Source organism: Prenolepis imparis, unplaced genomic scaffold (assembly GCF_030444845.1).
Source record: "Prenolepis imparis isolate NDT839.2.m4 unplaced genomic scaffold, iyPreImpa1.0 SCAF_6, whole genome shotgun sequence".
Lineage (NCBI taxonomy): Eukaryota > Metazoa > Arthropoda > Insecta > Hymenoptera > Formicidae > Prenolepis > Prenolepis imparis.
In genome coordinates, this window is record NW_028141164.1 from 16,434,275 (window position 1) to 16,443,355 (window position 9,081).

The window sequence follows — 9,081 nt, forward strand, 5'->3', positions numbered from 1 at the left end:
AGCAACGGGTAAGGTTGGGTTAGCCGCGAGTCCGTATTTAATTTATTATAAATTTTTAAGAGCAAAAATGCAAAATCCGGCTTTTTGGCTAATTGTAGACGATCCTACTGATTATGAATATCCAAAATTTAATCAGATTTATTCAATATTTTGGCTAAAATTCGGGATGAACAAATTGAGTGAGGATCTCACTAGATTTATACGTACAGAGCAGCTGGGGAAATTTTCGTAGTAACATACTGACAGCTTGACAAGGAGAGACTATCATTCTGTCTTTGTCTCTCTTGCATCGCGTATGTAGCGTCCATGTAGGCACAAATACTAATATGTTGAGGACAAGTATGCGATTTTAGCAAGAATTGGCTATATTCATATTATCTTTGTTTCTTTGTATTGTATATGTATATGTAAAAGAACAAGAATAGCGACAATTCTTGCCTAACATAAATTATCTTCCAATAATCGTTTCGTGCACGCAGTATCTCACATTATGCATCTAAAATTATCGAATAATATTTATAAATAATATCTATATAAATAATAAAATATTTATGTATAAATAAAAAAATATTTGTATAAAATATTATTTTAGTTATATATACAATTGAAATAAACGTAAATATAAATATATGTATAAATATATATATATGTGTATATATATATATTTATAGATATACATAACATATTTATAATACATATATATTTATTTCCGTTTATTTATATTGTATATAAATAAAATAATATTTAAAAACAAATATTATTTTATTTATATATTTTAATATATATATGCACACACACACACACATACACACACACACACGTATAGACATAAAAAATCTATTTTTTTGGTATTTAATAATAAATAACACTAAATATACATATATGAATCAAATTAAAAATATTTTATTATAATGTCATGATTTATGTTAGATGTTAATAAAAATTAAAATAAAAAACTTTTTTTCCTCTTCCACCTCGACCTCTTTGATTCCTTTTTTCCCCCTAACCCCTTATATTTTGTAACTGTGTTGGCGGTGGTGGAGGCGTAAAAAAAATTGGTTCTGGTGGTGGCGGTGGTGGTGGCGATGATGCTGGTGGTGGTGGTGGTGGCGGGGGCGGGGGCGGCGGGGTTTGGCGGTGGCGGAAATTGTGGTGGCGGCGGCGGTGGTAGCGGAAGCACCCGCAGCTGCTGCTGTTGTCGTCGCTCACGACGACGTTGGCAGTAACGTCGTCGACGTTCACAGTAACGTCGTCGACGTTCACTTTGAATATTAGCCTACAAATTTAATTATAATTATTTTAGTAGTAGTAGTAGTAGTAGAGTAAAGTGAGTGGTTCCAATCGGCCCCCGACGGCACTCAGAACAAAAAGAGTTCCATTGTGTCTCCTCACTCTTTTTCAAACCGGGTGTTGGGATCTCAGCCCAGAATTTTCCACTAGGCTTATAAGTTCCGTCACCCTTGTTTCGCTTAAGTCTTGGGATTTAAGAAAACCTTGCCCCCAGGTCGTAAACCTCCTGCAAGCAAGAGCCGGGCATTGGCACAGTATATGTATGCTGTCCTCTTTCTCCTCCCCACATAGTCGACACTCCTTCCTATCTGCGAGTCTGATGTTGAATAGGTGAGCTTTAAGTATTGGGGAGTGTCCTGTAAGTAGTCCTATCCCCACCCTCAGTCTCTGCCTATTCAGTGCAAGTAATTCTTTGGTCCTGACACCACTGATATCCTTCATCAGGAACTTGGCCTGGCGGCAGGTTTCCAGCTTCTCCCACCTGGCCTTATGCAGTTTGCTTATGCTTTCCCTGATGAAGTTTTTGCCCACCGTGAAAGGTAATCCTACCTCCTGACTAGTTGGTGCCTTACTGGCCCCTTCTCTAGCCAGAGAGTCTGCTATTTCGTTCCCTGGTATACCTTGGTGCCCAGGTACCCAGACTAGAGTTACCTTATTTGATCCGCTCAGCTCCTCCAGCGTTAGCATGCAGTCCCAAACCAAGTTTGATTCGGTGGTTGTCTTTGCCAACGCCAAAAGAGCTGCCCGGCTATCCGAGCAGATATATATTTTTCTGCGATTTGTACCTTTAGCTAGGATGTGTTCGGTGCACCTGAGGATGGCAAGCATCTCGGCCATAAAGACCGTGCAGTCGCCTCCCATAGGAATGCTTTCCCTATAGTTTTCCCTAGGTCCATATACTCCCGCTCCAAAGCAGTTGTTTATGCCTGATCCGTCCGTGAACCACAGGTCCACATTTGTGTTCGTGATTCCCCCGGGATTCAGCCATTCGTTTCTTTCTGGTATCCATAATTTAAAATGTTTTATCAGCTGGTATTTTCTTGTTATTCTGTCTTGTTTGCCCTCGACAGGTTTCTTTCGGAGTAGACCCAGCCTAGTGTGTCCTAGTCCTGTATCTCTCCATTCACTCTGACATTTTAGGCGGTATGCCGTGGTGTTGGCTGTTTTGACCACAGCCAAGTCTAGTGGCGTAACATTGAGGGCTATTTCAAGCGCCTCTGTGGGTGTGGTTCTCATGGCCCCTACTGCAGCCCTTAGGTAGTTACCTTGCAGGCTTCTCAGCAGTTTCTCTGCCTCCCTCTTGCTTGTTCTCGTCCACCAGACAACTGATGCATAGAGAAGTCGCGGCAGCAGAACCGCCCCATACAGCCACATTGCTGCACTAGCGCTGATGCTCCACGACTTGCTCATTGCTCTTCTGCACATCCACATGGATGCGTAGAACTTTTTCCTTCGTTCTGTTAAGTGTTTTTCCCAGCTAAGCTTGGGATCTAGTATTAACTCCAGGTATTTTACTGAGTCTGTAAAAGGTATTTCCTTCCCCCAGAGTTTTAACGGCTCTATAGGTTCCGGTTTATATTTTCTGGTGAAGACCATGATGTTTGTCTTGCTCGGATTTACCGATAGACCTCTGTTCTCACACCAGTTTTGCACAATTCTTAAGGTATCCTTTGCTTGGTCCCTTAATGTATTTAGAAATGATCCTCTTACCACGATGGCCACGTCATCAGCATAACCAAAGGTCGAGAAACCTTTCCTCTGTAATTCCTTTAGTAGGTCGTCTATCACCAGGCACCACAGCAGCAGAGATAGGACTCCTCCCTGTGGGCAGTCTCTTGTTGGTTTTCCTCTGACGGAGATGTCTTGGCACTCAACCGACAGGCATCTGTCCGCTAGCATATCTTCTATCCAGTCCACCAGCGGTTCTTGAACTCCATGTCTGCTCAGTGCTTCCCTGATAACTGCATATGAGGTGCTATCAAAAGCACCCTCAATGTCCAGGAAAATTCCGATAGCATAGCCTTTTGCCTCTAACTGCCCTTCAATTTTGCCTGTCAGGTGGTGTAGGGCGGTCTCGGTAGACCTGCCCTCCCTGTAAGCATATTGGGCGCTAGCTAGAGGATGGTGTATTAGAGAGTTGGACTTGAGGAATCTGTCCACCAATCTCTCTAAGGTCTTCAATACGAAGGACATAAGGCTTATTGGTTTATAATCCTTGGCCCTGACATGACCATTCTTGCCAGGTTTTGGTATAAAGACCACTTTAGTCTCTCTCCACTTTTGAGGGACGTGTCTAAGGGCAATGCTTGCCCTATAGATTTTCGTCAGTGGGCCTAGCAGGTTGCTGAGCCCTTTCTGCAGTAGGATTGGGTATATGCCGTCAGGTCCTGGAGCCTTTAAAGGCTCAAAGGAGCCGACAGCCCATTCCACTGCTTGAGGGTATACTACTTTGGCTGCCAGTCCCCATGCTCTCGGTTTATGAACGGTCATGGGTCTCTGCTTGTCATTAACTGTGGAGTCTCCCCGAAAGCCCGGGAAATGAATTTCCATAAGATCCTGTAGGGTTTCCTCCGCAGTTTCTGTATACTCTCTACTGGGAAGCTTAAGGCAGCCCCATTGTGATTGGTTTCCTTTACAGAGTATTTTGCTCAGTCTAGATGCTTCAGAAGCACTCTCGATACTTGAGCAAAAACTTCTCCATCCTTTCCTTTTAGCCTTTACTATCGCTTTTTTGTAAATTCTCTGAGATTTCCTATACTCTTCCCAGGATCTCGGTGTATTTACATTTTTAGCCCTGTTAAAGAGTCTTCTCCCCTCATCCCTGAGCTTAGCTAGCTCCTTGTTCCACCATGGTGTTCTGGCTGTAGGATCTTTCGCCTCTAATGGGCAGTTCATCTCATATGAGTATTTGATGGCATCATTCAGATAGTCCGCCGCCATTTCCAAATTTTCTTTGGTGTGGAATTTGGTGGGAGTATCCTTGAGTCGACTCTTAAGATCTTCCTCGAACCCCCTTCAATTCGTTTTCCTGGGATTTCTCTTCCATATCCCTTGGCTTTGTGTCCGCTCCATGGTGAAGCGGATCTGTCTGCGGTCTGATCCCGAGGGCTCATCAGAGACCCTCCATCCCCTCACCAGATCCAGTACTCCACCAGAGCATATGGTTATGTCTATCACTTCCTATCTTCTAGAGTCCAGGAAGGTAGGTTCTGTTCCTCTGAGGATGTGCAACTCTGTACCTACCACAAAGTTGAATAGGCTCTCTCCCCTGGGATTTATATCGGTGCTTCCCCACACCAGGTGGTGTGAGTTGGCATCGCAGCCCAGGAGTATCTCCAGCCCCTTCTGCTTCGCATAGGTCGTGAGTTTGATTACATTTTCATGAAAGGGTAAGTTATCCAAATCATAGGGCATGTATACTGACCCTATTATCAGATCCCTGACCCCCCCACTAGTCAGCTTTATCTTCAATCTGATGGCGACTAGGTCACCATCGCTGAATTGTGGCAGTAGACAGGCGTCTAGTCCTTTCACTATGATGCAGGCTCTCGGTCGGTCCGTGTTACCCGCCCAGAATAATTTTCCACAGCTACCAAGTCCTCTGATATGTCCCTTGATAATCCATGGTTCCTGTATTAAGAATATATATCTACTTGTGTGCATCACAGCTGCGCACCTGGCTAGTACAGCCGAGGCGCTTTTGCTGTGATGCAAGTTAATCTGCGTAGTGTACACGGTCCGCCATATTTATTCTGACGGGCCCGGTGCTTTCTCCTTTGCGCTTTCCTTACCGCTGTCTCCAGCAGGCAACCTAACCGTCGCCTGCCCGAGTCCGCAGTAGGGTTTAAAATTGAGAGCTCTTAGCGCCCTCAACGCCCCATCCCCCACAAGGGCAGCGAAGTGGGTGCTCGTGGCGTCCCTACTCTCGCTCCCCTTCGCGATCACCCAGTCCGATGACTGGATGCCTTCGTTTTGCCTGTCAAGTAGCTCCAGCGCTTCCTTGACAGGTATCGTGGGATCCTCTACGTGCACTACGATTCGATGTCTCCTAGGGAGTTCATCGACTCGCAGTGCACGCAGTTCGATCCCATTTAACTTGACTTCTGAGGTTAGGCTTCTAAGCCACCCCTCAGTCTCTTTGTCGGTGCAGTTGAAGACAATTGCCCCGTCCCTATCCGAGGTGCCTCTGAAAGTAGGCGCTTTGGTACCCTTTGCTAGGCAAAGGATACGCTTTCTCACCATTTCTTTCAGAAGCGATGCCTCGTCTTTTTCCAGTCTTCTATCCGGGTATGCCATGGGAACCAAGGCAACCCTGATGAGACCAGAGGTCAGTTGGGCAAAAGTCCTTTGGTCAGTTACGACTTTCGGCCTTTTGCCCAACTGAGTGTTACTGGAAGGACTGGGTGTGCTATGCTCTGACCTGAGTCGTTTTACCGCCCCAGTAGTAGCTCGCTCCCCCGTCCTTGGAGTAACTGTTAAAGCAGGTATCGGTTCTGGAGTAGGCCTTGCAGCCTCACCCTTCGCCTCCATCTGCTTTTGTTTTTTATAGCGTCGCCTTGCCGCTCCGCTATACCCGAACGTTTGGTGGCTGGGCCTTAGTTGGCTCCGCCCCCGAACTGCCCGGGCATTCTCCTTCAGGTCGTTCGTCACCTAAGGTGGCCACGCCCTGTAGGACTTCCGAAAAGTTTGTTTTGTTTTTCTCAATGTCCATTTTGTTCCCACGAGTAGTGCGGTCGCGCGGTTTCACCCGGGCAGAGCCGCGATGCCCAGGGCTTGGCTCGATACTCTCGGAGGTCGCCCGGTATCCGAGAGGCACCGTTAGCAACGTAACACCCCTTACGCCACGCAGCCCTCGGCACGGTTGCACACACCTTTGCTTGGGGGGTTCCTCTTTGTCCGGTGCACACGGTTGCCATCTCCTGAGCGAGCGGCCCCCGCGTGCCCCCTCAAGCCTCTCCACCCGTCCCTACGACTGGACGAGCGAGGGGGGCCCGAGGCTGCGGTCGGTCACACCCCTGAGCGGGTGATATCCTTCCACCTCGGACCCCCCCCCCTCCATCAGTCGAGGGACTTCGTCAAGGTGGGAACCCATCGGGGGGATAATTATTTTCAATTAGAAAAATTTATTTTCCCTTTTCCTTTCTCACACTCACTTTCTCGTTTAATTGATAGAATAATAATTATCATAAAGAAAACATATTACTCCGTAATATATATCTTGTACTGTAATTAATAATTTTTTTTGTAATAAAATCTTTTTTTTTTGTTATGTGTGTGTGTGTGTGTGTGTGTGTGTGTGTGTGTGTGTGTGTGTGTGTGTGTGTGTGTGTATGTATGTGTGAGTATGTGTAATATTTTTTATTATAGCAAGATATATATTACACGGAGTAATATGTTTTCTTTATGATAAAATTATATTAATTATGATAAAATAAAAGGAATGTATATTATAAATTATTAATTATTAATTATAGTATATTATAATTTATTTTATCAAAACACACTCACACAGCTTGCGGTGCTTGCACATAATAAATTATGTATCCTCTGGGCGCGGGCCGCATGTGACCGTTATGATGAAGGGGCGGCACAAATAAGTTTGCTGGCATGTAGCCAGAAACGGGCGGCATCGGTATTGCTGCAAAAAAAATGTTAATTTTATATATATATATATATATATATATATATACAGGGTGACTCAAAACAACCTGATGTCCTTAAAATGTCATATTCTTGAACGAATTTTGAGACGATTTTTCCTTTTGCAAAATTTTGTCCGAACCTTAGTTTTTGAGTTATAATTGAAAACAGTTAGCGAATTACGAGTCCAATACAACGGGCAGGCAGGGACGGTGCAACGCGTTGCGAGACTAATATAGCCCCACACTTCCGTAGACAGTCAATATTATTGACACAATATTTGATAATAATTTTTTGAAGTTTATTGAATTATTATTGCAGTTTCTAAACAATATTTTACAATGTTTTACAATATTATTCATTATTTAGGAGAGCTATAACGTAACGCTTGAGACTAAAATATTCAAACGCGAGTTTTACATTAAGTGGCAAATAAATTAGAAATAGGCGAATGAAAAACGAAGTAGTAATCGTAATTAAATATTCTTATCTTTAAATATTCTTATCTTTAAAAAAATGGACGCATTTGTATTACGTGATGAACGATCTCCATAAAGGAATAAAAATGCGTCGATTTTCTTAAAGATAAGAATATTTAATCAAATTACGATTACTACTTCGTTTTTCATTCGTCTATTTCTAGTTTATTTGTCACTTAATGTAAAACTCGCGTTTGAATATTTTAGTTTAAAGGGTTACGTTATAGCTCTCCTAGATGATAAATAATATTGTAAAATAGTAGTAGGTCTAGGAGAGTTCTAATCAGAGTTGTATATAATTAATTACTTTTTCAATTAATTACCATGTTTAGTTATCATTTAAAGTGTACCATTATAATTAAAATTTGTTAAATTAACGATTAATTAAAAAAAAATTAATTGCAGCTCATTCGATAACGATTGATACAAGCGAGATTAATGTAAAATTGTTTAATTAACGGTTGATATGAACGAAATCAATTGAAGGTCGCCCGATTGATGATTGATTTAAACGAAATTAATCGAAGGATGTACGATTAACGATTAGTATGAGCAAATTCAATTAAAAATCATTCGATGGATGATTGAACCGAGCAAATTCAATCGAAAACTGCTCGATTGACAATTAATTTGGAAAAATTCAATTAAAAATTATTTAATTAATAATTAAACATAACAAATTTAATGCAAATTTCTTTGATTAATGATTGATTTAAGCAAACGTAATCGAACATTTCCCTTCTATTCAAGGTTGAAAAAATATTAATTACTTTTTGAAAAATAAATAATTGATAAAACAATTTTAATTAAAACATTTTGGATTAACGATTGATTTAAAAAAAAGTTAATCGCAGTTCATTCGATAACGATTGATATAAGCGAGATTAATCTAAGGTTGTTTAATTAACGATTGATATGAACGGAATCAATTGAAGGTCATCCGATTAACAATTAATATAAACGAAATTAATCGAAGAGTTCGATTAACGATTAGTATGAGCGAATTCAATTAAAAGTCATTCGATGGACGATTGAACCGAGCAAATTTAATCGAAGACTGCTCGATTGACAATTAATTAGGGAAAATTTAATCGAAAATTATTTAATTAATGATTAATCATAACAAATTTGATGCGAATATCTTCGATTAATGATTGATTTAAGCAAATGTAATCAAAGACTTCCCTTCCTTCTACGACGAAGTGAATCAATTTAATTGAAGTCCATTCGATTGACGATTAATATGAGTGAACGCAATCATTCCCCTTCGTTCTAACAATTTTCTCGTATGCAGTAGCCATTGTGAAAATCTTCTTGTATGTAGTAGCCATTTTTGAAAACCATCATAATATTACAAAGATATTCAAAATTCAAAATGACGGATAAATCACATGAAAATGCTATAAAAAGCGAGGATCATAAAGTATTTTCCAAGTTTTCATAATTTTTATTTTAAAATTATAACATAAAATCAATGAATATATTTTTATACAAATGTTTAAACAGTTTTCGCAATTTTTAGATAGTCATAATGAATTTTTATCACATGATATTGTTATGATATTGTTATGATATGTTAAATTATGGTTTTCTACAATATAAAATATAATTAAAATTGCCTTATATATACTCTTGAATTTTAAGATAGTACTCTGCGTTGATACCACTGCTT